The following is a 25,584-nucleotide window of genomic DNA, read 5'->3' on the forward strand; positions in this document are numbered from 1 at the left end:
AGACGCAGTTTTGTGGGGAATCCAGACACCAAACTGGTGCCCCCGTTTAAGGAGGGGGGGATATTGAGACGAACAGAGACCCACAGAGAATAACGGCTTTGCTCAGCCGAAATGCAGGTGCGTTTACCGTAGCCCTCGCCCTGGTAGTGGAATCATTCCTTCTAGCAGCAGCCTGCTCCTTGGACAACACATCCTCTCGGCTTGGGGAGGCAGTGTGGCCTCGCTTATGGGGCACTGGGCCTCAGGACACCTGGGGTCTATTCCTGCCTCTGCCACTGTCCCTGTGTAACTTTGGGCAAGTCCCCTTCTCTCTCTGGGCCTCAGTTTCCCCTTTGTCCATTCCGGCTGTGAGTTCTTCAGGTGCATGGACTGCTTCTCGCTCTGTGTCTGTGCAGTACCTTCACAACAGGGCCCTGATCTTGGTCAGGGTCTGGGCAGCGCCCAGCCCAACGGGGCCTGATCTCAGTCAGAGTCTGTGCAGCACCTGGTGCCACAGGGGCCCTGATCTCAGTCAGGGTCTGTGCAGCACCTGGCACAATGGGGGTCCCAGTAATACCACCATTGCCAACCCCTGTGGGCTGCAGCAGGACTCAAGAGGTACCCTGGGCCTTGTGTCAGTCCCTGTGCCTGGGGTCATAGAATATCAGGGTTGGCAGGGACCTCAGGAGGTATCTAGTCCAACTCCCTGCTCAAAGCAGGACCAACCCCAACTAAATCATCCCAGCCAACCCAGAGAGGAGTCAGCAGGACCCCACACCGCAGATCCCTTCCTAGGCTGCTGTGTCCCTGCATGCCTTTGCCAGGTTCAAACCGCGGCCTGGACGCCTGGCTCCTGTCTACAGTAAATCCCATTGGACGGGTTCCCCAAGAGCTTTCCCGCTGCTGAAGGAGAGCAGCAGGGAGTGGAGGGCTGAGCGGCTCGGCCTGAACCCAGAAAACCAAACCAAACCACGGTTCGAAGCAAAACTCACTGGGTCACGTTTTCTCACCAAAACCAAGAAAAGTCTGTTGGGTTAAACCAAATGTTTTGTTCAACCTGTAATTTTTTCATTTTTCATTTTGGGTCGGCTTCGGGTGTTTTTCACTTTCTTTTCTTTTTTTTTTACAGCGCTGAATTTCAAAGTGAAAAGCTGTCGAAAAGTCGGGACATTTCTTTGCAGAATGGCTGAACTGAAGCATTTTGACTTTTTAGAATTTTTCTCTCAGATTTTTCATTTCACACTATTTGCCAAATTCAGCTCAAATTCATTAATAGTTTCAGACACAAAAATACAATTTCCACAATTTATTATTTGCCAAAAAAGGGTTGTCCGGCTCTGCTTTGCCAGCAGCTGCAGCTCTGTCGCTTTTCCTGGAGCTGCTGACAAGGCAGCCAGGGTCTGGCTCACCCGGGAACCGGTTCTCAGCTGAGGTACCTGGCCTGTGGATCCACAGCGAATGGCTCGGTCGGGATTCGGTCACCATGGGTCCCCCTAGAATTGGATCAGAATGGCCCATTTCCTGCCCGCTTTGCACGGGTGTGTGCTCAGGTGTGTGCTAAACCCTTCCCCGCTTGCCCCATGAAACAACGGGGGGATAACCCCTCTCCCACTCACCCCACATACACAATGGGGGATAACCCCTCCCCTGCTTGCCCCATATACACAATGGGGGATAACCCCTCCCCTGCTTGCCCCACATACACAATGGGGGATAACCCCTTCCCCACTGGCCCCACATACACAATGGGGGATAACCCCTCCCCCGCTCGCCCCACATACGCAAGGGGGGATAACCCCTCCCCCGCTAGCCCCACATACACAACGGGGGATAATCCCTCTCCCGCTTGCCCCACATACACAATGGGGGTTAACCTCTCCCCCGCTTGCCCCACATACGCAAGGGGGGATAAGCCCTCCCCCGCTAGCCCCACATACACAACGGGGGATAATCCCTCTCCCGCTTGCCCCACATACACAACGGGGGATAACCCCTCTCCCACTCACCCCACATACACAATGGGGGATAACCCCTCCCCTGCTTGCCCCATATACACAATGGGGGATAACCCCTTCCCCGCTGGCCCCACATACACAATGGGGGATAACCCCTCCCCCACTCGCCCCACATACACAATGGGGGTTAACCCCTCCCCCGCTCGCCCCACATACACAAGGGGGGATAACCCCTCCCCCGCTGGCCCCACATACACAACGGGGGATAACCCCTTCCCCGCTGGCCACATACACATTGGGGGATAACCCCTCCCCCGCTCACCCCATATACACAATGGGGGCTAACTCCTCCCCTACTCGCCCCATATACACAATGGGGGAAACCCCTCCCCCGCTTGCCCCATATAAACAATGGGGGTTAACCCTTCCCTGCTGGCCCCACATACACAATGGGGGATAACCCCTTGTGATGAACTGGGAATGTTCTTAATGTTTTCTCTGAATACTGGGTTGGTGCCTCAGTGTCCCCATGGCAGTTCTTAAGTATCTGGCAGAGCAAAGGGCCAGTGCACCTAAATGCCTGACACTCTGTCTCCTAGCAGCTGATGGCCTGGGCCCCCCCCCTCTGCAAAGGTGCCAGCTGAAGGTGTTGGAGACAAAGGGATCAGGTGACCTCCTGGCCCGGGAAAGGGGCTGAGCAGAGAGGAGGGGCTGGGGGGGGGTTGTTAGTCTGGAGCTGGCTGGGGACGAGGAGTGAAGTGCAGATGTGGGGGTCTGGCTCACTGCCCCCCAGAATGGACCCGGCCGAGGGGTCCGGTTCGCTGTACCTACAAGCTCTGTTTTAGACCCTGTTCCTGTCATCGAATAAACCTCTGTGTTACTGGCTGGCTGAGAGTCACGTCTGACTGCAAAGTGGGGGTGCAGGACCCGGTGGCTTCCCCAGGACCCCGCTGGGGTGGACTCGCTGTGGGAAGTGCACGGAGGGGCAGAGGATGCTGAATGCTCCAAGGAGAGACCCAGGAGGTGAAGCCGTGGGAGCTTCTTGCCCTGAACAAGTCTGCTCCAAGGGAGAGGAGGCTCCCCAAAGTCCTGCCTGGCTTGGTGGGGAGCAGTTCCAGAGCATCGCCTGGGGACCCCGTGACACCCCTCCCCTGCTCGCCTCACATACTCAATGGGGTGCGTGGCTCTTTAAGGCCTGAGGGGGCGGGGCCAGCTCCCTCCTGTCGGGCAGCTCCCTCTAGCGGCAGGAGGCGCTGGGGGGCGGAGCTGGTCCCTCCCTCCGGCCCCGCCCACTCCCGTCAGGCCCCGCCCACGCAGCGTGTGAGAGCCCCGCCCCCGGCCGGCTCAGGTCCTGGGTGTCCGCGCGCCGCTGCCCCGCTCCCATTGGCCCCTGGCCGCGCGCCGCTGCTGACCGGTGAGTGCCCGCGCGCCGCGGCCGTTGGGCTTCGCCTCCCCGCGGGGCCGGCGGCTGAGGGAGGGGGCGCTGCCCCCGGTGCGGGGTGGGGGGGCGGCCCGTGTGTGTCCATCGCGGGGGCGGGGCTCCCCTCACCGCCCCCAGCACCGGGCGCTGCTCCGAGCCGCTTCCTGAACCCCCCGCGGGCAGATGCGGGGCGGCGCGGGGGCTGCTGGGAGCTGTAGTCTCCTGGCGCTCGGGCGGCCGTAGCGCAAAGCGGGGCTGGACGGCCGAACGGACTACAGCTCCCAGCAGCCCCCGCGAGGCCAGGCGGCTACCCCGCGGGAGGGGTCGTGCGGGGGGCCCCGGCTGTCCCAATCGAAAATGGTAGGGGGGGGTTCTGGCTGCCCCGGGCGGGGGCGGGGGGGTTTCGGCTGCCCAAGGCTGGGGGGGGCGCTGGCTCCCCTGGGGGGGGGCTCATTGCACGCTGCTTGAGGAGCCTTTGGGGGTCTGGGGGGGGTTCTGGCTCCCCTGGGGGGGGGGCTCATTGCACGCTGCTTGAGGAGCCTTTGGGGGTCTGGGGCGGGGGGGCCTCTGGCTCCCTTGGGGGGGGGCTCATTGCACGCTGCTTGAGGAGCCTTTGGGGGTCTGGGGCGGGGGGGGCCTCTGGTTCCCTTGGGGGGGCTCATTGCACGCTGCTTGAGGAGCCTTTGGGGGCCTGAGGCACACAGCTCACATCCCTGGGTTGCAGATGGGGAGCTGAGCACAGGGCAGTGCAGTATTTGCTCATCACACTGACAGAGCCTGTGGCCCAGCAGGGAGCTGCCCTGGGTCTCCCAGGCAGCCCCCTTCTTGTTGGGCCCTGCTGAGCTGGCAGGTTAATCTCTCGGGTTTGCGGGGGCTGCGTCGTGGGACTGTTTTAAAGGTGGCAGATGTAAAGGTGTCCTGAGTAAAATAGTGAGACTGTGACACAGCCCCCCCATCTCTCCAGCTGCAGGGTTTGCACAGTTCATTAGTAGCCTCTGCAGGAGTCCTTGGACCTAACTCAGAATTGTGGAGACAATCGACTATTCAGCTACTGGGGTTGTTGCCTGTGAAAATATAGAGTCATGTCTTTGGTGGTTTGTGCTTTTTAAACCCAGCCCTGATGTCAGAGGGGAATGACTTAAAAAGATACTGGAGAAAGACTGGGGTGCAGAATGCTACGCCTTGCACGATGCAAATCTAAATGCAAACGGTAGTTGCGCTCCTGTGTTGTGGAGAGGTGTCTTACGGGCGTGCAAAGTGCGGAGGCAGACGCACAAATGGTTAGCCGTGATATAGACTTCCTAGGAGTTGGCTCTGCTTCCAGGCTATGGCAGGTTATTTGAATTAACTTCTCCCCTGAAATTAAAGTGCTTTCCTATTTCACATCAGTTTTGCCTGAGCCTTGCTGTACAATAGCAGTGCTGTGTACAGCTCAGGTTAAAGCTTGAAAGAGCTGATGGTAGCTTAACCCTGTGATGTGAGTAACACTGAATGGCTCAAAGAAGTCAGTGGGGTATAATATAAGTGGACCAAAGTACCATAAATGTATTTCACATCCACAAGTGCTTTATTCAGCCCTGTCTGAATGAGGGTGCATATTAGATGCTTACCTTCCAGATGACGTTAGAGTTTCATCTCCTGACTTTCTGGGGATGGGGGGTGTAATTGGTCTTGCTAGACATTCTTTTAAAAATAGCTCTGCCTGTGCAACTGAAATCTTTTTCCACGTGTGACAGGAATCAAAGGGCCAGTGTTGTAAGAGGAGCTGAATCAGCTAAACGGAAGCAGAACAGGCAAAATGACATTAAATAGGAAGATGTTAAACTTGCTAGCTTTGCCTGAGGTATTGGCTCCATTATACTGTATAAGTAACAGCTGCAATATGAATAAAAGCGGGGAGTGGGATCAGACAGCATAAGCCAGCAGCAGGATTTATGGTATTAGGGGCAGGGAGCTGTCAGATGCAGGCTTAATATCACCCTTTTGTTTTTACAGACATGTCCGTGCCCTCCAGACTCTCCCATGAGGGAGTGCTGTGATAGCATGGAGCTGGGGATTAAATGAGATATGAAGGTGGTCTGCTGTTCCAAGGAACTGTGCTGATAGAATGCTGCTTGCAGCCATGCAAGACAGAGGTCCTGAAAGACATTAATGTGTCTATGGAAACTATATAGATCAAAGAGTACCAGAGATGAAATTGCTGTCTAGTCTTTATAGACTTGATGTAGGATGCTGCATGCCCAGTAAGTGTCCTCATGATTGGGCCCCTACTTTGCAACTTCTTGCAACAGAAATCAAAGCTTGTGCATGTGTTGTCAGTTTAGTGTGTCAGGATCTGAACTGGCTTCCATTGATATCAATGGAAATACTCTCACTGCATCAAAATCAGATCCTTTATGCCTAAGTGATACAAAGTTTCTCTGTTTCTGCAAACAGAATTTATAGCAGAAGCCAGCCATCCCCTAATAGGAACCCATCTGAACATCAGACGGTGGATTTCACTTCTTTTGTGTTGGAAACTTTAAATCTTACCCAACCTGATACTCAAACACCTGCATGGTTCTTCTAAACTTCCCAGACTAGGAGTGAAGGTTTCAGAAGTGCAGGTAATGATAGAGAGGCAGCAGTGTTGTTTTTCCAGCAAATGATTGTTCAGATCTATACATGAAAATAGAAGGGCTATAGAGGATAGCCAGGAACTGGAATTATGTCTGGCATTTCTGAGTTCCAAAATGGGAGCAGTCTATTCTCCAGCTGATGGCTGGTGGATTTACATATGCAATTCTTATTAACGTTAATGGGAACAGCTGTAAATCAATGTCTCCTTTATTCATTGTACTAAAGGTGTCCTGTCAAATCAGATCGTCCTTCAAATTACCTTTAAAAAAAAATCAGCTTTCAGAAAAATCCAGAGACCAATGGAAATGTTATGCATCATATTTTAAAAAATCTGCCCAATGCTTCCACCAGTTGTTTTCAAACAAACATTCCTTCCCCTGCAGTGTTTGCAGACCAAACATTGCATCCTGAGCGCTTCAGAGCGAAACCTGCATCTTTGTTTTTTATTGTCCAAAACAATCCGTAAATAGAACGTAATTTTTGTATTCTAGTCATCTAGAGAAGTGGGAGGAATTTAGGTAGGAAAGTGTGCCCCTTTCAGTGAAATATGGCTGCCTCTAAGGATTTATTCTGGGGTAACATAAAACCACTTGACAAAAACAATTTCTGGAAATACATTCTCCTTGGATGCAGTCGCACTTCCACTAACAAAGATATCTTTACACTGAACTTGGCTCAAGTGGAAAAGTGCCTGGCTCGTGTGTGAATCCTCTCTCTCTATAGAACAGGGACCATGTAGGCAGAGCCAGGCTGACGTTTTAAACCGTGCTGCTCTCCTGCTAGCATGCTTGTGCCTCATTCTGGCTGGAAGAGCCATCCCTTGGGATGAAAGGGCAAATCGTATTGGTGTCTTATGCTGTGCTGAGTCTGACAAGCATTGCACGGTGGTTTTGGTGACATGGACACAAACCTGCTAGGAATTGGGTTAGGACCTCCCCCAACTTGTTTCGCACCGCCGTTGGATGATGAATGACTTCTGGTTGTTAATTCTGCTTGGCTGGATCTGAATCAGTGACCTGGAGACTGTGGGATGGTGCTCAACAGCCTGTTTTGATAATGAGCTAATTGCTTGAATATTACACTTTTGGAAAAGGCTATCTGTACTTCTTTAAATTTTAGAATCCTGCAGAATGTGAGCTTAGTGCTGGAGTCTAAATGTCCCCTTGCGAATCCAGCTGAGTTGAAATAATAATGGTTCAGCTGGTGCCATGCTCCTAGCAGTGTTTTGGAGTAATCTGACCTGCGGCAGCTAATGTGCTGTGGCACTGTTTGTTTAGTCCTGACAGGTTTTGCACTTGTCTCCCAATTTTGAACATTGGGCTGATACTTGTTTTCACACATGCCATTCAGCCCTCCTGCCTTATCCCCTTTTCTCTGCAGGGCTCTGTTTCAACAGGCTGCATCAGAAACCCTTCCAGAGGTGCACTGTTGTGGTGCAGACTTGTTTTCAGTTCCATAACAACACTTGCCTCATCCGCTGACCTATTTGTGCAGGCACCAAAAGAATCCCAACACTGAGCACGGCTGTTTACTAACTAATATTGTTACAGATGGTGGTGGCAGAGAATGTGCTGAGGGGTTTTGTTCTTGGCAAGAAAAAAGGCTCCTGTCTTTATTACAGTTACACGAAAGGGGAAAAGAAAGCTGAGCCATTTGAATGAATTCTGCCTCTGTATTACTGAAATGCTGATGGAAGTTGGTTGTCACTCTGCCATCAGTTATACGCCTGCAGCCCCCGTTGACTTCATGGATCTGTGGAGGATCCCAGTTCTGCCTTTACTCTGGCAGCATAGATGTTATCGTTAGTCAATACTTTCCACTAGTCTTAATTTTTTCTGTGCCTTGATCAGAGTCCTGGTGTGTGAAGCACAGTACACACACCTAGGCCTGCTCTGCACCCACATTTTGAACTGATATAGCTATTTTGATTAGGGGTGGCTTTCTTTACCAGCATAGTTACACTGGTACATCCCACAGTGTGGGTGCAGTTCTGTCAGGATACAGTTACCTTATGCTGCTGTAGCTTATTCCCTTTCCTGTGAGAGAATAAACTGTTCCTGTATCAGCACTTTTGTATGGCTAGAACTGTGTCCATGGGTGTAGTTTGACTTCTCGGGGGGGGGGGGAGGGGACAGTTAATATTTATAATAGGTATAGCTCTAACTTCTGGATTTACCGATTGTTAGTGGTACTTAAATTACAGTGTACTTGAAATCACAAATACAGTTTATGTTCATTATTTAATCACCTTAGTTTTTGTTTTAACTTTATTATTTGCTATGTTTACCAGCTGCCATTTAAAAATCAACACTAGCATAAAAACAAATTCTTGAATAAACCGAACCGAGCACTTTCATGTAACTATGAATCATGCCTCCCTGGTTTTAGAGATGCACAAACTTGTGATGCACATGCCAAACAAATCCATCGCTAAAACCTGTCCCCTTTGCTCATGTGCCTAAGCGCGCTCCACTCCCATTCAGCCTTCCCTGGTCACACAGTGAATGCAGTACCCTGCACAGGTGCTTGGGACGCACCTCAGAGGTTACACTCACTTGCTACAGTGTTACTGGTGTTAATTAGAACGTGACCCCTATGTCTACACAACTGTGTTTCTGGGGCAAGTCTCTTATTTTATAGGCTAGTAAAATTGAAACGACCCCAAGCTGGAGCTCTGCTGTGAAGGTCAGGTGCTGCTCTCCTGCCCTCCCCTTAGGCAGCCCATGTGGGGAAACTGATCGGGACACACAGTGGCTGGCATTGCTGCTTTCTCTCCTCAACATTTCTCTGCAGGTAGGAAGCAGGGCCAAATAGAAGGGAGAAATCTCTGCGATGTAGCCAGTTTGGGGGGGCATGCCCCCCATAGCTCCTGTCAGTGTAGTTAATCCGCCTCCATGAGAGGTGGTCACTGTGTCAGCGGGAGAAGCTGTCTCATTAACATAGCGCTGTCTACACGAGTGGTTGTGTTGGCATAACTATGTCACTCAGGGTGGGTTTTTCATGCCCTTCCCTTCTTTGTGCCTCAGGGTATGGGTACACTGCATGCAAGAAAGCTCTGAGGCAGCATGTCTCAGAGCCTGGGTCAAATGACTGGGGCTTGCAGGGTTTGTCTTGTGGGGCTAAAAATAGCAGTGTGAACATTCTTGCTCAAGCTGGAGCCCGGGCTCAGCATCCTGCCCTCTCTGCTGGGTTCCAGAGCCCGGGCTCCAGCTTAGGTGGGAACGTATACACCACTATCTTTAGCCTTGTTGAGCAAGCTCAAGTCCATTGACCTGGTTCTGAGATTTGCTGCTATAGGGTGTTTGTTGTTGTGTGTTTGTTTGCGCTGTAGATGTACCCTCAGTTTTCCTGCCTGTTACATGGGGAGCAGGACCCACCACAGGCAGTTGTTGATAGGGGCGGCTCCAGGCACCAGCACGCCAAGCGCGTGCTTGGGGCGGCAAGCTGTGAGGGGCGCTCTGCCAGTCACCGCGAGGGTGGCAGGCAGGCTGCCTTCAGCGGCATGCCTGTGGAGGGTCCACTGGTCCTGCGACTTTGGCGGACCTCCTGCAGGCTGCTGCAGAATTTGCGGGACCGGGGACGTCCCGCAGGCAAGCTGATGAAGGCAGCCTGCCTGCTGTGCTTGGGGTGGCAACATGCCTAGAGCCGCTCCTGGGTGTTGGAAGGCCAAACTCGTTCTGTGTGCAGTGTTTTGGAGTCCTTGGATGGTTGACGCTGTTGCATGTTGGCTGGATGGGGCTACTTAACCATTCCCAAACACTCTGATATTTCCAGCACCCCTTTTAATGTTGAAAGCAACAAAGAGTCCTGTGGCACCTTCTAGACTAACAGATGTATTGGAGCATAAGCTTTCGTGGGTGAATACCCACTTCATCAGTGTTGTTACGCTAAAATTAACTGGCCCGTATCCTTTCCCATTGCCATGAGCTTAAGTTTTGTTTTTATTTTTCTTTGAATGTAGAGTTCCCTCAAGTTTTGACCCAGCAGACGACGGCACACCTGTACCTATCATATATTCATTTAGTGAGCATTTTAGGAAACCCCTTTTGTCAGTAAAATGGAGTAAGATGCAGTCAAACTCCCATCAACTGAATAAGGAGTCTAAATAGCATCTTACCAAGTGTAAGCTGGATTTAGAAATTCTTGCTCTTTGCTGGAGATCAGAGTCTGGCCAGAACCTTGCCAATTACTGCACTACAGGGGAGAATCTGGGTGAGTAGGTAGCCAGCCAGTCCACTGAAGGAAGTGCATTCCCAGCACTCCAGACTTGGACCCTTGGTAATGCGGAGGTGAGAGGCTCTCTGCTGGCATTCTCTGGTTTAGTTTCCAGGCCGTGCTGTTACCACCAGTGTGACACGTGAGATCCCAGCACACCTACCAGGAAAAAGCCATTGTTGCCTTTTAAGCTCTTCTCTGAAATGTTCTGCCTGTTCAGACTTTCAGACGCTGATCCCTGCCGGATAGTCACACACTCAGCAGGAACTGTTATTTGGGATTACCACCAGGATTATAATCCGTCTCTTGACACTGTTCCTTTGGAAATAGCTGCCTTTTGAAAGCTGTCTTTGGGGTTCCCTCTGTGCTTTGTTGATTGGAATTGGTAACAGACATACTGTATATCGTTCATCCAGAGAGCCCACCTGTTAACAGATGTCCTGTTGAGGCTGGTGCTGCCAGGTGCTGCGCTGCCTGTGTAGCAAAAACACTCGTTTCTCATGAACTTGGGAGTTATAGCTTGTTGTTCCTTTGAAGTTTTTTCAGACTGACTATCATACAGGCTTCTTTCTAAAATATAAAAATGAAACCTCGCTTGTTTGCTTTGTGAGGAAGCTGCTGTCCAGAGAACTGCTGTTTTCCTTAACGTACCTATTGCACAATAAGAATGTGTTGAGACTAGCTGATCCATTATCCTGTCAGCCTCTACCACCACATACCTGCTATATCAACAGCAGTCACAGTATATTTATAGAGTGGCTTGGTATACAGAGGTGAAGTCTCAAACGTGATTGGTCCCTGCTCTGAAGAACTTGCCTTCTGTAAGCACAGGATGCGTGAGAGGCAGTGTGGTCTAGTAGGCAGGGCACTGGGAGTCTGAAGACCTGGGTTCTATTCCCAGCTGCTAACTGATCCATGGGGTGTCCTTGGGCATAGCCCCTAGCCATGCTGAGTCTCAGCTCTCCATCTGTAAAATGAGAGTAACTGTTCTTCCTGTGACTTGTCTGTTTAGACTGTAAGCTCTCTGAGGCCGGGACTCTCTTACCTCGGATACACATCATGCTGAGCATAATGGGGCCCGATCCCAGCTGGGGCCTGTAGGTGGTACTTTAATACAAATCATAAGAGATTGGAACAGGCTCCCACTCGCTTGTATATGCCTGTTCCATACATCCACTGCTGCCTTCTGTGCCTGCCTACCTCTGTGAGACCAGATTGGCAATTCCGTCACGTGGGAGAGCTCTTAGGAACTGAGGGGGTATGAGGAAGCTGTAATAAACATCCCCTTAAATCAACAGAAGCTTGCACTCCATCCTTCGCTAGCCGCGTTGTGCGCTGCAGCTCACGCTGTTTGCTGAGCCAGAGACGCTCGCTGCTTTCTTGAAACTCCCGCAATACCTCGATGAAACAGTGCTGCCTGCCCTCTACCTGCCAGGGTGTTCAGTTTAATGTAGACCAATGAGGTTGGCTGAGAATCTTTTTTCCTACGTGTATGTGTTGCGTGTGGCAGAGGAAGTGGGTATCAGCCTCTCTCTCTCTCTCAATTGGTATTCTGTTAGTGGAAGTACGCTCAGGAGTGTAGGCATTAGCAGGCAGCCCACGGCTCAGAGTTCCCTGACAATTTAATAGGCAATATTTCTTATCCTGGAGATGGACAGATTTTAATTAAATGGCGAACTAGAAGAACAAGGTTATTTAATAGCAGACATTTCCTCCTTGGCTTCTGTCTTCTGACATCAGTTGACTCCAATAAGAAGAAAAAAATCTCAGGGAAGGTTTCCCCCAGCTTTAACAAGGCAAGGTCAGTGTGCCCCCTCGCACCTCCGAAACAACATGGCTGAGGGGCCTAACTCCCACTGAACTCCATATTTCTAAAATACCTGCTCTAGCGCACCTCCAACATATGGGCAGGTTGAAAGACTCAGTGAGTGTAGGTCTCTGGCCTGAGTTATGCAGGAGGCCGGGGTAGGTGGTCAGAATGATCCCTTTTGGCTTTGAAAATCTAGGCAACTCGGGCTAAAGCCTGTGGGGCATCTAGATGAGCTGCTGCGTTTCTTCCTCCAGCACCCAGAGCTGCTGTTCAAGGAGTCTTAAAATTACACTAATTGGATATTCCAGCTGATGTGCCTCCAGAATTGGACAAGTCTGAATCTGCCCACAGTTACAAACCAGTTGATATATGTTGTTGTTAATTTAGTTTGACACCCAGCATGTATGCTGGGTTATCTCCAATTACACCGTCTCCATCAGATAAATAGGTGAAGGTCTAGTTTTCTAATCCCAGGCTCAGTTTGAAGAATAAATATGAATGAATAGCATCTAGGCTGTGTTGTACCTCTCTGCTGAGTGGTTGCAATGTCCTTTTCCAATGTTCTTGTGGCGGGCCCGAATGATCGCTTTCTTCCATGTTGTAGCTCTGATGTTTAACCATCTGTCTGATGTATTTTCTTTTATAATAAGAAAATTAATGGCATCCTGATTGCTCAGCAGTGGGGATTGTTTGGCCTTATCCAACCCTAATTAATCACAAAATCATGAACCTTTTATTTTAATTACCTTGCTAATTCTCTGTTTGGGGGCTGCAGTATTAGCTGTTGACTGTGGTTTTTATTCTGGGTTGGCTTTTACCTGCGTCTGACTTTTGCCAGCTGGTGCACCTCCCCCCTCCCTCCCTCCCTCCCCTTGTGTCTGTATGCAAAGCTCAGGTCAGACTCCAGGCAACGGTATTCATACCCAGAAAAATTAAAGGCGTATAAAAGAGCTTTGTCAGGCAAATTTCCTCCTTGGCATGTCTGGTCTGCACTGCCCCAGGTACTCCAGCTCTAGGTAAACCCAGGACACGGTTGAGCTGGCGAGGGATGGAATGGGAGCTCTACTGCAGACAAAAGAGGACTGGGATTCAGGCCACCTGAGTTCTTAGTCTCTTCACTCCCCTTTTAAAATGAGGATAGAAACATGTCAGAATCGGTTGTGTAGCTTCATTGAGAAGCAATTTGAGATTCAAGGATGAAAAGTCTTTTTGTTCCTATAAAGTCTTTACAATAGTATTTAATGCAGGAGTAAATCTGTGCCTTTTAAATCTGACGGGCACATCTGACTTCCTTGGATTTAGCAGTTCCAAAAGATCCTATAAGAAGCTGCCCCTTGGTGCTTCATGGATATTATAATAATTTTTACGATCCACTGCGAATTTGCTCTCTTTTTATGGACTCTGAAATATAGTTATAAGCATCCACCCCATCTGCTGAGTGCTCATCCCAGGGCTAAAATACCCAAGAATACAAAAAGACCCGAAGGGCTCTGGTCGCTGAGCTTCGGTGCCAGCCAAGGAGCAGCTTCAAGCTGTCTCTGTCTCAGGAACTGCGGTACTGTCAGCGGGACTGCTAGTGCTGGCGTGACCTCGATACCTACACCTTCGACGCCTCTTACTCTGGTGCTGTCTGTTTCCAACAGGCTGTGACGGGATGCGACGCACCCGTCTGGCACCTCCTGCTGGCTGTCTCAGCGATTAGCTTTTCTCACCAGTGCACCCTCTTCTGGTGGTGCCTTGCTGCCATCACTTCTGCTCTGGGACCCATGTCACTCCCAGGACTTCTTCAGTGACAGCCCTTCAGTCATGTTACGCTCTGGGTTCCCCACTCCCAGGGGCTCTGCAATATCTGTCCAGCTACTTCCCCAGTGGTGACTTGGGAGGGGGGGACCTGGGCCCAGCCACTACTCCGGATCCTGGCTCAGGGACCCTGTAGGTGGCCGCTACCTGCTGCATCCCCTCCGACTCCTCTGTAGATTTCCCTGGGTCATTTTCCTGCAGCCCCAGCACCCTCTTTGCCCTTGTCTCAGGGCCTCAGCCTGCAGATCACTGCAGCCCTCCAGGAGCTGCCTTTAGCTCCCTGGGTCTCTCTGCCTGTGACACTGTTCTGTCCAGGGAGCTTGCTGTCTTCAGTCTGCAAGACAACCAGTCCTCCTCCATCCTTAAGCTCCAGGGAATGACTGACTGAAGCTGCTCCACAGCCCTTCTTATACGGGCTGGCCCAGCCCTGATTGGCTGCTGCTTGCAGCCCCTCTCTGATTGGCTGCCTCCCACGCAGCCTCCCAAGGGCTTTATTAACCCCAGAGAGCCTAGTGTGGGGCAGGCATCTCATCACACAGGCCATTTGTGGTAATGATCTTCTTGGTACCGAGTGCCTTCAAGGTGTTGGCGCTTCCTGAGTGGCCGCTACTAACATCTGCAGTGAGGGTTTGCCCTTTGATAGCAGCTGCTGGTCAGACACGGGTGCTGAGTGGTTCTGAGGCATAGAGAAAGGAGCTCCCTATTACACATCCAGCTGCCCCTACAGAAACTCAAAGATAATGTCTTCTACTCCGCTTCTGAGGGTAGTAGGAGAGCTGCTCCTGGATACTGTCCCAGATCCCATTCTGCTCATGGCTCCATCTCATCTCAGAGGGCTTTCTAGGTCCTTCTACTCTTGCAGGGAAAGGATGTTGAGAGAGACAGTCCCTTTGGTACCCCACAGTGGCACCCTGCTCCTGTCTCCTAGGGCTCTCAGTTCTGGCCAGATTGGATCTTGTACACCTGGCTTTACACCTGACAAACCCTCCTCCATGGCTCCTTCTAGAGTAACTCCAATAAGATCATGTAGGAGGAAGCACCATCATCAGCCCCAAAGGCCTTGTGCCAAGTCTGAGCAACTGCCACCATCAGCTGGCAGAACTCATTCCAGCTACTCTCTCTCCTTCATGGCCCAGTGAATTCATGGCTCCTGCTACTCCATCCCCTTCTGACAAATAGAAAACTCTTCAAGGCTTGCCTCGAAGGCTGGCAGAGGCTCTGTTGAAATCCCACATGCTTCTAGCTGTTCTCCACTCCTTGATGTCAGAGAGGTTGGCAATGCCAATCAACAAGCTTCTGCTGGCCAAGCACAACATCTGTGGAAGATGCCAGCATCAGCTCCTTATACATTCAGGAAAGCTGACAAATGGTATCAGGTGCCTTCATCTAGTTTTGAATGTTTTTACATGTGTCCAGTGCTTGGTTCGCTGGTTGCAACAGCTGCACAAGTAGGATCTAGACCAGGGGTCCGCAGCATTTCAGAAGTGTGTGCTGAGTCTTCCATTTATTCACTCTCATTTAAGGTTTCCTGTGCCAGTAATACATGTTAACGTTTTTAGAAGGTCTCTTTCTATAAGTCTCTATAATATATAACTAAACTATTGTTGTATGTAAAATAAAAAAGATTTTTAAAATATTTAAGAAGCTTCATTTAAAATTAAATTAAAATGCAGAGTCCTCTGGACCGGTGGCCAGGACCCAGGCAGTGTGAGTGCCACTGAAAATCAGCTCGCGTGCCGCCTTTGGCATGCATGCCATAGGTTGCCTACCCCTGATCTAGACAACGGGGAGCCAAGACAGTGCCTATGGAGAGAGAACTGAAATGTCTGGACTTATTTGGGAGAAAGGATTACTCCTGCCAGACTCCAGCTCAGAATTGCTGGCTACCAGGCATTATTGTCTAGGTATGACTATCTTCACTGGCATACGGTGAGCAAGTTTGCGAACAAGCACCATCAGGAATCTAGAGATGAAAATAAATGCCTAGGAGCAGCTAGTGTCATGAACCTCCCTCCAGGCAGCAATTGATGCCTATGATATCGCTGTAAGATCTGTGGCAAATTCTGTTGAAATGAGGGAGGTCACCGTGTCTGCAATCTTTGGGAATCCCCGGGGAGGTGCAGAACGCACCTGGTGGTGCTGACCTGTTCAGCAATAAAACAGAGGTGGTGTGTCCCGTGAAGGACTCCTGGGCCTCTCTCAGTTCTCTAGGTATTTAGACTCCACAGCCTGGAAGAAGGCTGGGTAGACAGCAGACACCTTTGAGCAGTGTGGTTAATTCACTTCTGAGTCCACCCCTTTTCTACCTCATTTGGAGATTGATTGTTTTATTGTCTGGGCCACTGGGTGCTGGAAATCATGGAGGTGGGACACTGGCTCCAGTTCCAGAGTCCCCCAACTCTCTTCCTTGTTCTGCAAGGCCCCTGTCGCAACAGGAAGTGGACTCGCTTTTGCCTGTTGGGGTGACAGAAGAATTTCTGCCTCCATTCCAGGGGTAAGAGTTTTTAGTCTCATTTTCTAATTCCCCGGAAAGAAAGGAGGGGGGTGCCCAGTTCTTCCTTCATTCGTCTGAGAGCCAGGGCTTCCCCCACTCCTGGAGAAGCAGTTCTGATACTTTGTGTTTGTTTCAGAGTCAAGTATGTCATGGCAGGCCCACCATACCTTGTCTTCCATAGGACAATGTTACCATACAAGCCCATCCAATATTTTTACCTAATGGGATCTTTGACTTCCATCTAGAAGAGATGGAACATTTACCAGTGTTCTTCTGTAAGCCACACACCAGTCAAGGGGAGTCAGGCTGCAGACCGTAGGTGCACTCGGGGCTCTCTCTTTACCCCGGTAGCACCAAACCATTCAGGGTCTCTGCTAGATTGTTTATTGGTTTGCAGTCAAGGTCAGGAGTCAAGCTTTTCATTCCCATGGCTTCTCTGACGGGCCTCTGACTGACTGCACGTCAGCTAGCTTGTCTAGCCCCCCAGGCAGACCCACAGCTCATTCAGCTAGAGCCCAGGCAACATCAGCATGGCCATCTCTGAAGTTGGTAGGGTGGCTGCCTGGGGATTGGTACACACCCTTACGAAATACTCTTCCCTCAGAGAGGCCTCTAGGTCTGATGTGTGTTTGTTTAGAACTGCCTTCCGATCACTGTCTGATTTGCCTGTGTGCCCACCTCAGATCTGCCAGGTTACTGTTTGAATCATGAAGAGTGGCACCACCTTCCTTCGCTGCCACTGTGGCCTCTGATAACACCTGGATTCTGTGTCAGCGAAGGAACTGAGGCGCGATTGGGCCTGCTTCACCCTTTGTACTCGGGAAGGGGAGGTGTGAGGGTGGTGTAGGTGCAGCCCCATTCCAGTCATGAGCGCCTGGGTTCACAGGCAGGGAGGGTGGAATACGAACAGAAAAAACACTTGACGAGCCATGCTTATGATAAGGTTGGTGACCATTCTTTAGGGCTGAAACCGGCACCTTTCATTCCACTTTGGCATTGGCTTCCAGTAAGCCTCTATCTCAGATCACTTGTCTAATGTGGTCCCGATGTGCAAGTCTGTGCAGCATTCTGCCTCAGGTGTGGTATCGGCATGGCGCCAGGCAGAACGTTACAGCAGTCCCATCTCTCGCTTTGATTCAGAATGTCCATCAGCACTGAGTGTCTCTCAGCCCCCAAAATAACCCTCCTCTTCCAGGCACAGACCTCCCACTGCCATCTGCCTCCTTGTGGGTCCCTTTAGGGCAGACCTACCAGAAATAAGAATTCCACGTGTCAAAAATGTGAGGTGCTGCTTCTTCAGTACAATGATCGTAGCAATGTGAACGTGCAGCTGCTGGGCCCCACTAAATGATGATTAACCCAAACTCCTACTGCAGTCGCCTCGTGCTTATTTACAGCAATTGAGAGGCTTCCTTGCTTTGCCAAGTAGTGGGGAATTAGAGGTAAGATATATATTTTTAAATGCTTGGCCTTTATGCCAAAGCTGCGTAAAGGAGCCACTGGGCTAGCAAACATTGTAGGAGGAAATGCAGAGTGAGGCAGAAAATCAAACCATGTAATGGGCTGTCTCATCATGGGCTTCCATCTCCTGAAAATGCAGATAATTTTCTATCTTGCGAGCCAGCCAGTTAGAGGCACCCTCCTTCAGGAAAATATCGGAGGTGCTTTTGCAAATGCTTTAGACTGGACTCTAAGTTTCAGTCTAGGAAAGGTAGCAAATGATGTAGCTCTTTAACTCTTGATCCTGCAACGTTCTCCGCCTTTGCCTGAATGGACATTACTGTGGGATGAGGGCGTTCCTCAGCAGCTGTTTCTAGCAACCTAACCAATCTGGCAGAGTCTGTTTCCTTTGTGCCACATCTCATCATTTCCCTGGGTAATCCTGTGGGGGGACTCCTCTTACTTTGAAGAGCATATGGAGCACTTTTAAAGTGATGCCATTTAGCCGGGTAGCGTGTGCTTTAATCACATTATGTGCTGTGGTGCAGGAGAGGGCAGTGGACAAGGTAACTGGTGAATCGCATCCCATGCCAGCATGAGTCAGTGATTAAAGCATTGGACTGGAGGAGTCAGGGCACCTCGGTTCTGTTTCTGGCTCTGCCACTGATATGTGAACAGTGTTTGTCTTCCCATTGCGTGACCCCTCTTCCTTTCTAAAGCCTCTGGTGGGACCTTTCTTTCTCACTGAGACTTCTGGGGCTTCACTAAGGAAATCTGCTATGCGCACGCAGCAAACATCGTGTTCTGTTCATGGCATCCGCTTAACATTTGCTGGCCGTCATTGTTCATTGCCTGTTGTTCTTATTCTTGCCTAAATTAAAACAGGTGTTGCTGTTGGCCTTTTCATTTCTCATTGGCTCTCATGACAGCTAAGCCTGAATCATGTGTCAGGGTGTTAGATTTGTAAACTGGTCTCCAGAGGGGCTGTGTGTAAGGGAGAGAGAATATGTTGGCTTTTGGGTAATGATATGTAATGGATTTGAAGTAACCTTTATGCAGGGCGTGAGCGGTAGCCCACAAATGGGGGAAGCCATGAATGAACTGGGGATCTCTTCCACTTTTGGAGCCGGATGAAATGTGGTGGTCTGGATTGGTCCTCTGATTCTGTCTTTGGGAGGAGAGGACCAAGGAATTGACAAGGCTTAGGACAGACCATTTGACTCAGCCTGGCTTGTAGCATAGCAGCATTGGATGCTTTGCAGCTCCATTAGCACAGTTCTCCTGCTAGGCAATCTGCAGGCTGGCAGCACTCTTCAGACTCTCCCCAGAGCTGTCCAGAGGTAGCCCAGTGCAACTCAGAGGAGTCTAAGAAGGCTTATTTTATCTGCATAGAAATAGCCAGCCACTACATCGTCACATTGATGGCAGAAGTGTCTTTCTGGTCAGCGACTGGACTAGACTGTTGGAGAGGTTGACTGCTACTTAGGGACTTGTGGCAACAGCTGATAGTTTTGTGATATTCGATCTTGAATGAAAATGAGGTAGTGGTTCCTGAAAACCAGGGAGAAATTATTTGTATTCCGGTAGCACTGAGAGACCTCGATGGGCGATTGGGGCCATGTTGTGCCGGGGCTGCACAGACACAGACTAAGAGATGGTCCCTGCCCCAGGAGCGTGCAATCTAAATAACAGAACAGCAGTGGGAGAAAGTAATGGTCATTACCCCCATTTTACAAGGGAAACTGAGGCCTAGAGAGAGGCAGTTACTTACCCAGGGTGACAGTCTGTGGTGGAGCTGGGGATTGAACCCAGATCTCTTAATAAGTGAAGATCCCCTCCTCCTCTTTGGCTGATTTATTGATTTATTTTTAGGGTATTGGGACATACTATTGACTAGTGCTTTAGGATCCTGTGTGATGTGGGCCTGAAAATCTGTTTGCTTAAGAAAATGTGCCATGCTGTAGCTAGCTATCCATATCTGTCTGAGATTCAAAGCAGAGCCAAGTGTCTCTGACCTCTTGGCCGCAAGTGAAGTGGCTGTGCTCACAAACACAATTACGTTCTTTCCTCTAAACTCAATCAAGTCCTGAGAGTAGCGAGCTAGATAAGTATTGCTCTTTATTATGCCAGAACCCAGCTCTCTCGAGTTTTCTGAAATAGAGGCTGCAATCAAATTAGATGTAAAATTATCAGCATTAGAGTCTCTATGGGTGGATCTGCTGACCCTGTGACTGTTTCATGGCATCTCTTTCCTTCCCTGGAGACAGTGTTCCAAGAGAAGCATGCTGTAGATTTGCAGTGTGGAGTGACGGAATGAGGAACTGTGCTTTCCTTTCCCAGTCCAACAAGAACCCCTTCCTTCAAATCAGGAAGCTGTTACCTTGAGTTGGGAGGAAGCTGGCACTAGGGATGTAAAACGTTAACCAGTAAGCATTCATCTTACTGATTAGCCTGCCTTAACCATTAACCCCCAAGCCCACTGGCCCCAGTGTCCCCACGCTGCCTGGCCGGAGCAGACCCAGCTGTGTTGCCCAGCTGGAGCAGCGCCGCCCAGCCCGAGTGGGCCCATCCCAAGCCATGCTGGCTGCTGGGATCGGCCCTAGCTGCTTAGTCAGTTAACCATTTAAACGAAATATTTTTAATCTTTTAAATGGTATTTACATCCCTAGCTGGCACATCAATATCGTAAATAATCTTTACACTCAGGAAAGATAAGACTGTAGACTATGAACTTGTCTTGTCCTGGCCTCCCCACCCTGTTTGCGTCGAGGATATTATTTGCAGCAACAACTTGGAATGCAGAAACTCTTTCTCCCTATGAAATGCAGTAAACGGTGCCTATTCCGAGTTGTTCTTTAGCACGGGGTATAGGAATTCCCATTCTCCCTGTATAAACTGCACATGAAGGTGCTTTCTGGGGAAAGACAATAGTGAGAAATAAATGAACCAAGGGCTTGTGGGATAAACATGAAATGTGCTTGCTCTCATCTTGGGCTTGTGAGGATGTATAAAGAGCCTATTCATCCCTGTATCCAGAGCAGAGGTTAAGCTCTTCTGTTCAGTATGCCATTATGAACACTAAGGCTTTAATAGGAGAGGAGTGGTACAAACATTCCTACGCTGCAAGTTAACTGAACCTTTAAACCAAAATTAAAGTAAGAGCTCTTGTGACAAGGGCCAGGGAGAGGTGCGAAGGGCAATTGGTCAAACTGTTTTGAAACATCCACCACTGATGTAGGAAGAAATTGCATAATGTTATCAGGCCAGGGGCTAGTCCTTTAGAGTAGCTGGGAATAGTTTTGTTGTGCTAAGATTGTGTGAGGTGCTCTCTTACCAGCACCTTGACACATGGCTTTATCTCTCTGGGCGCAAGCTGATGATTATGAAGCCTCAGTATGAGAGCAAACTTCTTAAAGACGAAAGGAACAAAATGGCTTATGCCAATGTTGTGGTTAAAACATAAAAAGTGAGTCCTACTAGCTGAAAAATAAAGGGCAAAACAGTTGACAAATTTAAGTGATTATTTTGTAATCTGATTTCTGCTGGATGGCAGAGGCTTATCTATCATAGATTTCCAAAGTGAGCGCGGGGGCAGATGCTGTACATATCCGTTTTTACTTTAAAAACTGCCCTGGTGTTTACTCCAAAGGCAGTGCGTTTTCAGCGAGAATTTCCTAGATGATCTAATTTGTCTTTTGTGTAGTTTGAAACGTGTGTACCTGCACACATGAATATAGTATTATCGTGCACCAGGGCTTGGTTGCTGTTATCAAGATGTGTTTGGCATGTCTTTAAGTTGGACCCTGTGTTCCTGAAATGTTGCCACTCGTCCATCTTGCAAACGTTTATCAGATTTGACACGGAGCACTTATTTGGGAAGTCTGCTGCTGTGCGTCTGTGTGGTAACCTTGCAGGAGATTGGCATGAGATCCCCAGGAGACACAGAGGACACTTGTCACTTCCATGTTGCCCACTCACATTGCAATTTGTCCTGGATTCCAGTTGTGCAAATCGATTCCAGAGATGTTCTGTGGATGGAAAAGGGGGGCATTGCTTTGTAATCTGGTATGAGCTGTTCCTAAGAACACCCAAGATTGTTAAAGGGTCTTAGAATTTAATCAAATGAGTTTTCTTTTCCCCATTCATACTCACTTTACTTATTGCATTTCACGTGCCTTGGGCAGTGCAAACCGGGTCACAGCGTTCAGGTTCTCATGACCCAGCACTGTCTGGGTTGCAGAGGCTACAAAGGATATGTTTCAATTAAAACAAATGGCTTTCACTAGCATTACAACAGAATGAAGCGCAAAGCGTCAGATTCTTTGTCATCTTGCACCTTGTGCATATGTTTAATCCCATGCAAACTGAGTGTGAAACACGACTAAATCAGAATGCCAGTGTTTGCATCCATTTTGCACAAGTAAAAATGAGTGCACAAAGCGCAAGGAGATGAAGAATCAAAGCCAACCCTTAAAAAAAACAAATTCTCTCTCCCCTCCTCCCCCAAGCTAAAAAACCTTCTCTTTTTAACCAAACTGAATACTTGTATTTGTTTTAGGCCCAACTTACCGGAATTGAGGAGACATTGGTTCAGTCATGTGTAACTTTCTCCTGTCTCCAATACACACACACTCACTCTCTCTCTTGCTGCCACAATCTAAACCTACTGCTCTTCTGGAAAGCGTGGCGTGGTTTGCAGTACAGATGCCTTCTCAACACAGCTGCATGATAGACTAGTTTGATGTGTACCCTGATGCCATGACAATCCCCAAGCTCTGGCCAACTGCTCCTTTGGCAGGCAGGGGCAGAGATGCATGCACATTCTCTTCTGGCTGAGAGAGGAGTGTTTCGTAGAATCTACCATGTCAACAAAATCTCCCGGACGGTGCATTTTTCTCTTTACTTTTCCACCATCGCATAAGTGCCAGTGGGAGCACTAGCGCAGAGCAGGCTGCTGGTACTGCAGCGGCTGCGCTGGCTGGACCTGCCAGGACAGGTCTGGATGACACGGTGTACGACACAAGTGGCTAACAGTGTTCCATCTTCACTAATGCTGCACTGGTGCTTGTGTAGTAATGAGAAATGCTTGTGCAGATGAGACCTTGCAGTGCCCTAGCTGGTGTACTCTGACTTACATTAGAGCTGGGAGCAGCTCACAGACCGCCTTGCCCATCCCATGTGGATAGAAGGGCGGGGGGGGCCCATTGTGGGAAAGGTTGAGAGCCATTGTATTGAAGCGTTGTGAACATATTCCATTCCACCCCTACCCTTTTTTATTACTTTATGCAGTGTTGAATTAGCAACAGCAGCAGAAATAGCCAGATGTGAGTACAAACCCTTGATGTCAGTCTCCAGCCGAGGAGTGCATCTGTAGAGCTTTGGTCTCGGATCTGCTTCTGAAAATGGTGTAGCCATGTCATTGCATGGATTCATGAACTGCAACAACTTACTAAAATCATTTATTTCTCTTTAAACAACCCCTGAAGTGTGAGAGAGCCCTCTTTAAAAAGATTGCTTCAAGTGGGAACTGAAGTAAACCGTGTGCCTAGGGTAAAAGCTGTCCGAAGTGTAGCTCCTGCTGTGGTACCTGTGGGGTTGTTGGCTGTATTTGTGCCCTTGCCTCAATCTCTACAGGTTTTATATGTTTTGCTCTATTTGTACAGATCTAGAACAGAATTATCTTGTCTCTAAGGTCTTTAGTGTCAGGCAATGTATTTAAACCTCAAAGTGAGAGAAGAGCACAGAGAGTAAGGGGGAATGCTTATTAATTAACTAGCTCTTCGCTTATGTTGATGCTTTGCATAAATGCTCTTTGGAAACAGGAAGGACAGAAAGGTCAGGTGTGTCCACAAAGTTGGCGCGTGATTGTTTGCTAGTGGCAGTTCAAACCTGCCGAAAGACCTTTGCCCTCTGTCATGGGGGAAACAAAATTGGGCCTGATTCTCTCTTGTCCTGCGCGTTGTATGAGTCACTTTCCCGGTAACAAAGCCCCGCCTTCTGATTTGCTAGTGTGTTTTGCTTGCTTTGCCACTGGCGTGAAAGCACAGCAGACTTTTTGGTGCGTTCAAGGTCACACTCGTGCTGTAAATATATTTTAGAGATTGGTTCATTGGACCTGGCTAAAAGGAAGGAAACGATGGTTTGATTTAGAATAAGGGCTGTGTGTGAATTCACTAAGTTGGCACTCGTGACTGTCTTTAGGCTGCCACTACGACTTACAGGCTTATTGCAACCTAGCCTCAAAGTGCCATAGAATTCAAGGTGCCTTGGTTAAGAGGAAGGATGGCACAGTGATTAGAGCACTAGCCTGGGACTTGAGACCTGGGTTCGAATCTCTTGGGCCGCCGCTGACTCACTTTGTGACGGTGGGCAGCTCACCTTGCCTCTCTGTGTCTCGGTCCCCCATCTGTACAATGGGACTATAATAGCACTCCCCTGCCTGATGTGAGTGTGAGGATAAATATATTACAGTATATGCGGCGCTCAGCTGTGTCTATGGCCCCAGTACCGTAATACTAAGATGAACAGGCTGGGAATATCTTGTAGATCGAGGTCGGCAACTTTCAGAAGTGCTGTGCCGAGTCTTCATTTATTCACTCTGATTTAAGGTTCCGCGTGCCGGTCATACATTTTAATGTTTTTAGAAGGTCTCTTTCTAGAAGTCTGTAATATGTAGCTAAACTACTGTTGTATGTAAAGTAAATAAGGTTTTTAAAATGCTTAAGAAGCTTCATTTAAAATTAAATTAAGACGCAGAGCCTCCCAGACTGGTGACCAGGACCCGGGCAGTGTGAGTGCCACTGAAAATCAACTCACGTGCCACAGGTTGCCCACCCTGGTTGTAGATGTTCCTAGGCAGAGGACTTCAGAGCAAAGCTGAAGGTGCAGGAGAGACCTGCTCAGCTTTCCTGTAAACATGGGACACATGTTTTATAAGGCTTTTTGCAATACTGTGTTCAGAATTTGGGTCTTAGTGACATTAGAAACCCTTCCCCTTGGAGAGCAGCTGTTCTCCTTTGCTGAGTTTCTGCTGTGCAATAATTTCATACTAGAAGAAGCAATTATCACAGCCTGGACCTTGTCTTTACAACCAACTGTGTTCTCTCCATACGTGATATTTGAGGGCTTATCTTTGCAAGTATGCTGAGCAGAGGCGCCTCTTGCTTTTCCTTGGGAGTTAAACAGGACAGTTGTTATTTGTCTGCAGCTGTCTGCCTTGTGGAACTTTTGGAGCATTTACCCAGAAGCCGTTTGTTGCCCCAGTAAAGTGATGTCCCATCAGAACTAGACATCTTGGGCTCTAGAGGGCTCTGGCATGGCCTTCGGATTGCTTGGTAGTTCACAAGCAAGAGATTTGAGGGGCACAGGTCAGAGCCTCAGCTGGTGCACATGGGCACAGCTTAAGTCAATGAAGCAGGGCCCATTTCCCTCACCTAAGGATCTCGCCCTAGATGGGATGCTGTCGGTACTGAGAATCTCCATGTGTAACCTGTTACCTTAAAAAATGAAATGTCTCCTCTTCCTAAGCCAAGGCTGCAGCAGTAAAATGCTAGCAGCCTCTTCTCCCACTCCCCCCCGCCACAAGGGGTGGGGTCTTGAACCCTCTCTCCTGCCTCTCATAGCAAAATTGATCCCACTTTGCTGTCTGCAGACACGACTCTTGGGAATTTCAATCTCCTGGTTGCTCAGAAGGGAGCCTTCTGATCAGAGCAATGGGTTACAGGCGCCTCTGGGGTATACATGAAGTTGGCAGGTCTAATTTTAACCTCACTAGCCCTGATGTTGTCTCTGTAAATGCTCTTTAAATATTCAAAAGGGTATGTGGTTCATATCTGTGCTCTCTTCCCCCCAG

General features: G+C 49.3%; 1 protein-coding gene across 6 annotated transcripts in view; it reads left to right on the forward strand.

Annotated features, from left to right (window-relative positions):
• The first annotated feature begins 3,276 nt into the window (after positions 1-3,276).
• The window catches only part of SIPA1L3 (signal induced proliferation associated 1 like 3), a 124,753-nt gene continuing 102,445 nt past the window's right edge, over positions 3,277-25,584 (forward strand). For 5 of the 6 annotated variants that reach the window (XR_003998265.1, XM_030546669.1, XM_030546668.1 and 2 more), the window contains exon 1: positions 3,277-3,348. The gene's annotated coding sequence lies outside the window, so the exon portion shown is untranslated. Of the gene's footprint in view, positions 3,349-3,647; positions 3,715-25,584 lie in introns of those variants that run through there. The other variant, XM_030546670.1, reaches the window with a different exon arrangement.

Source organism: Gopherus evgoodei, unplaced genomic scaffold, assembly GCF_007399415.2.
Source record: "Gopherus evgoodei ecotype Sinaloan lineage unplaced genomic scaffold, rGopEvg1_v1.p scaffold_48_arrow_ctg1, whole genome shotgun sequence".
Classification (NCBI taxonomy): Eukaryota; Metazoa; Chordata; order Testudines; family Testudinidae; genus Gopherus; species Gopherus evgoodei.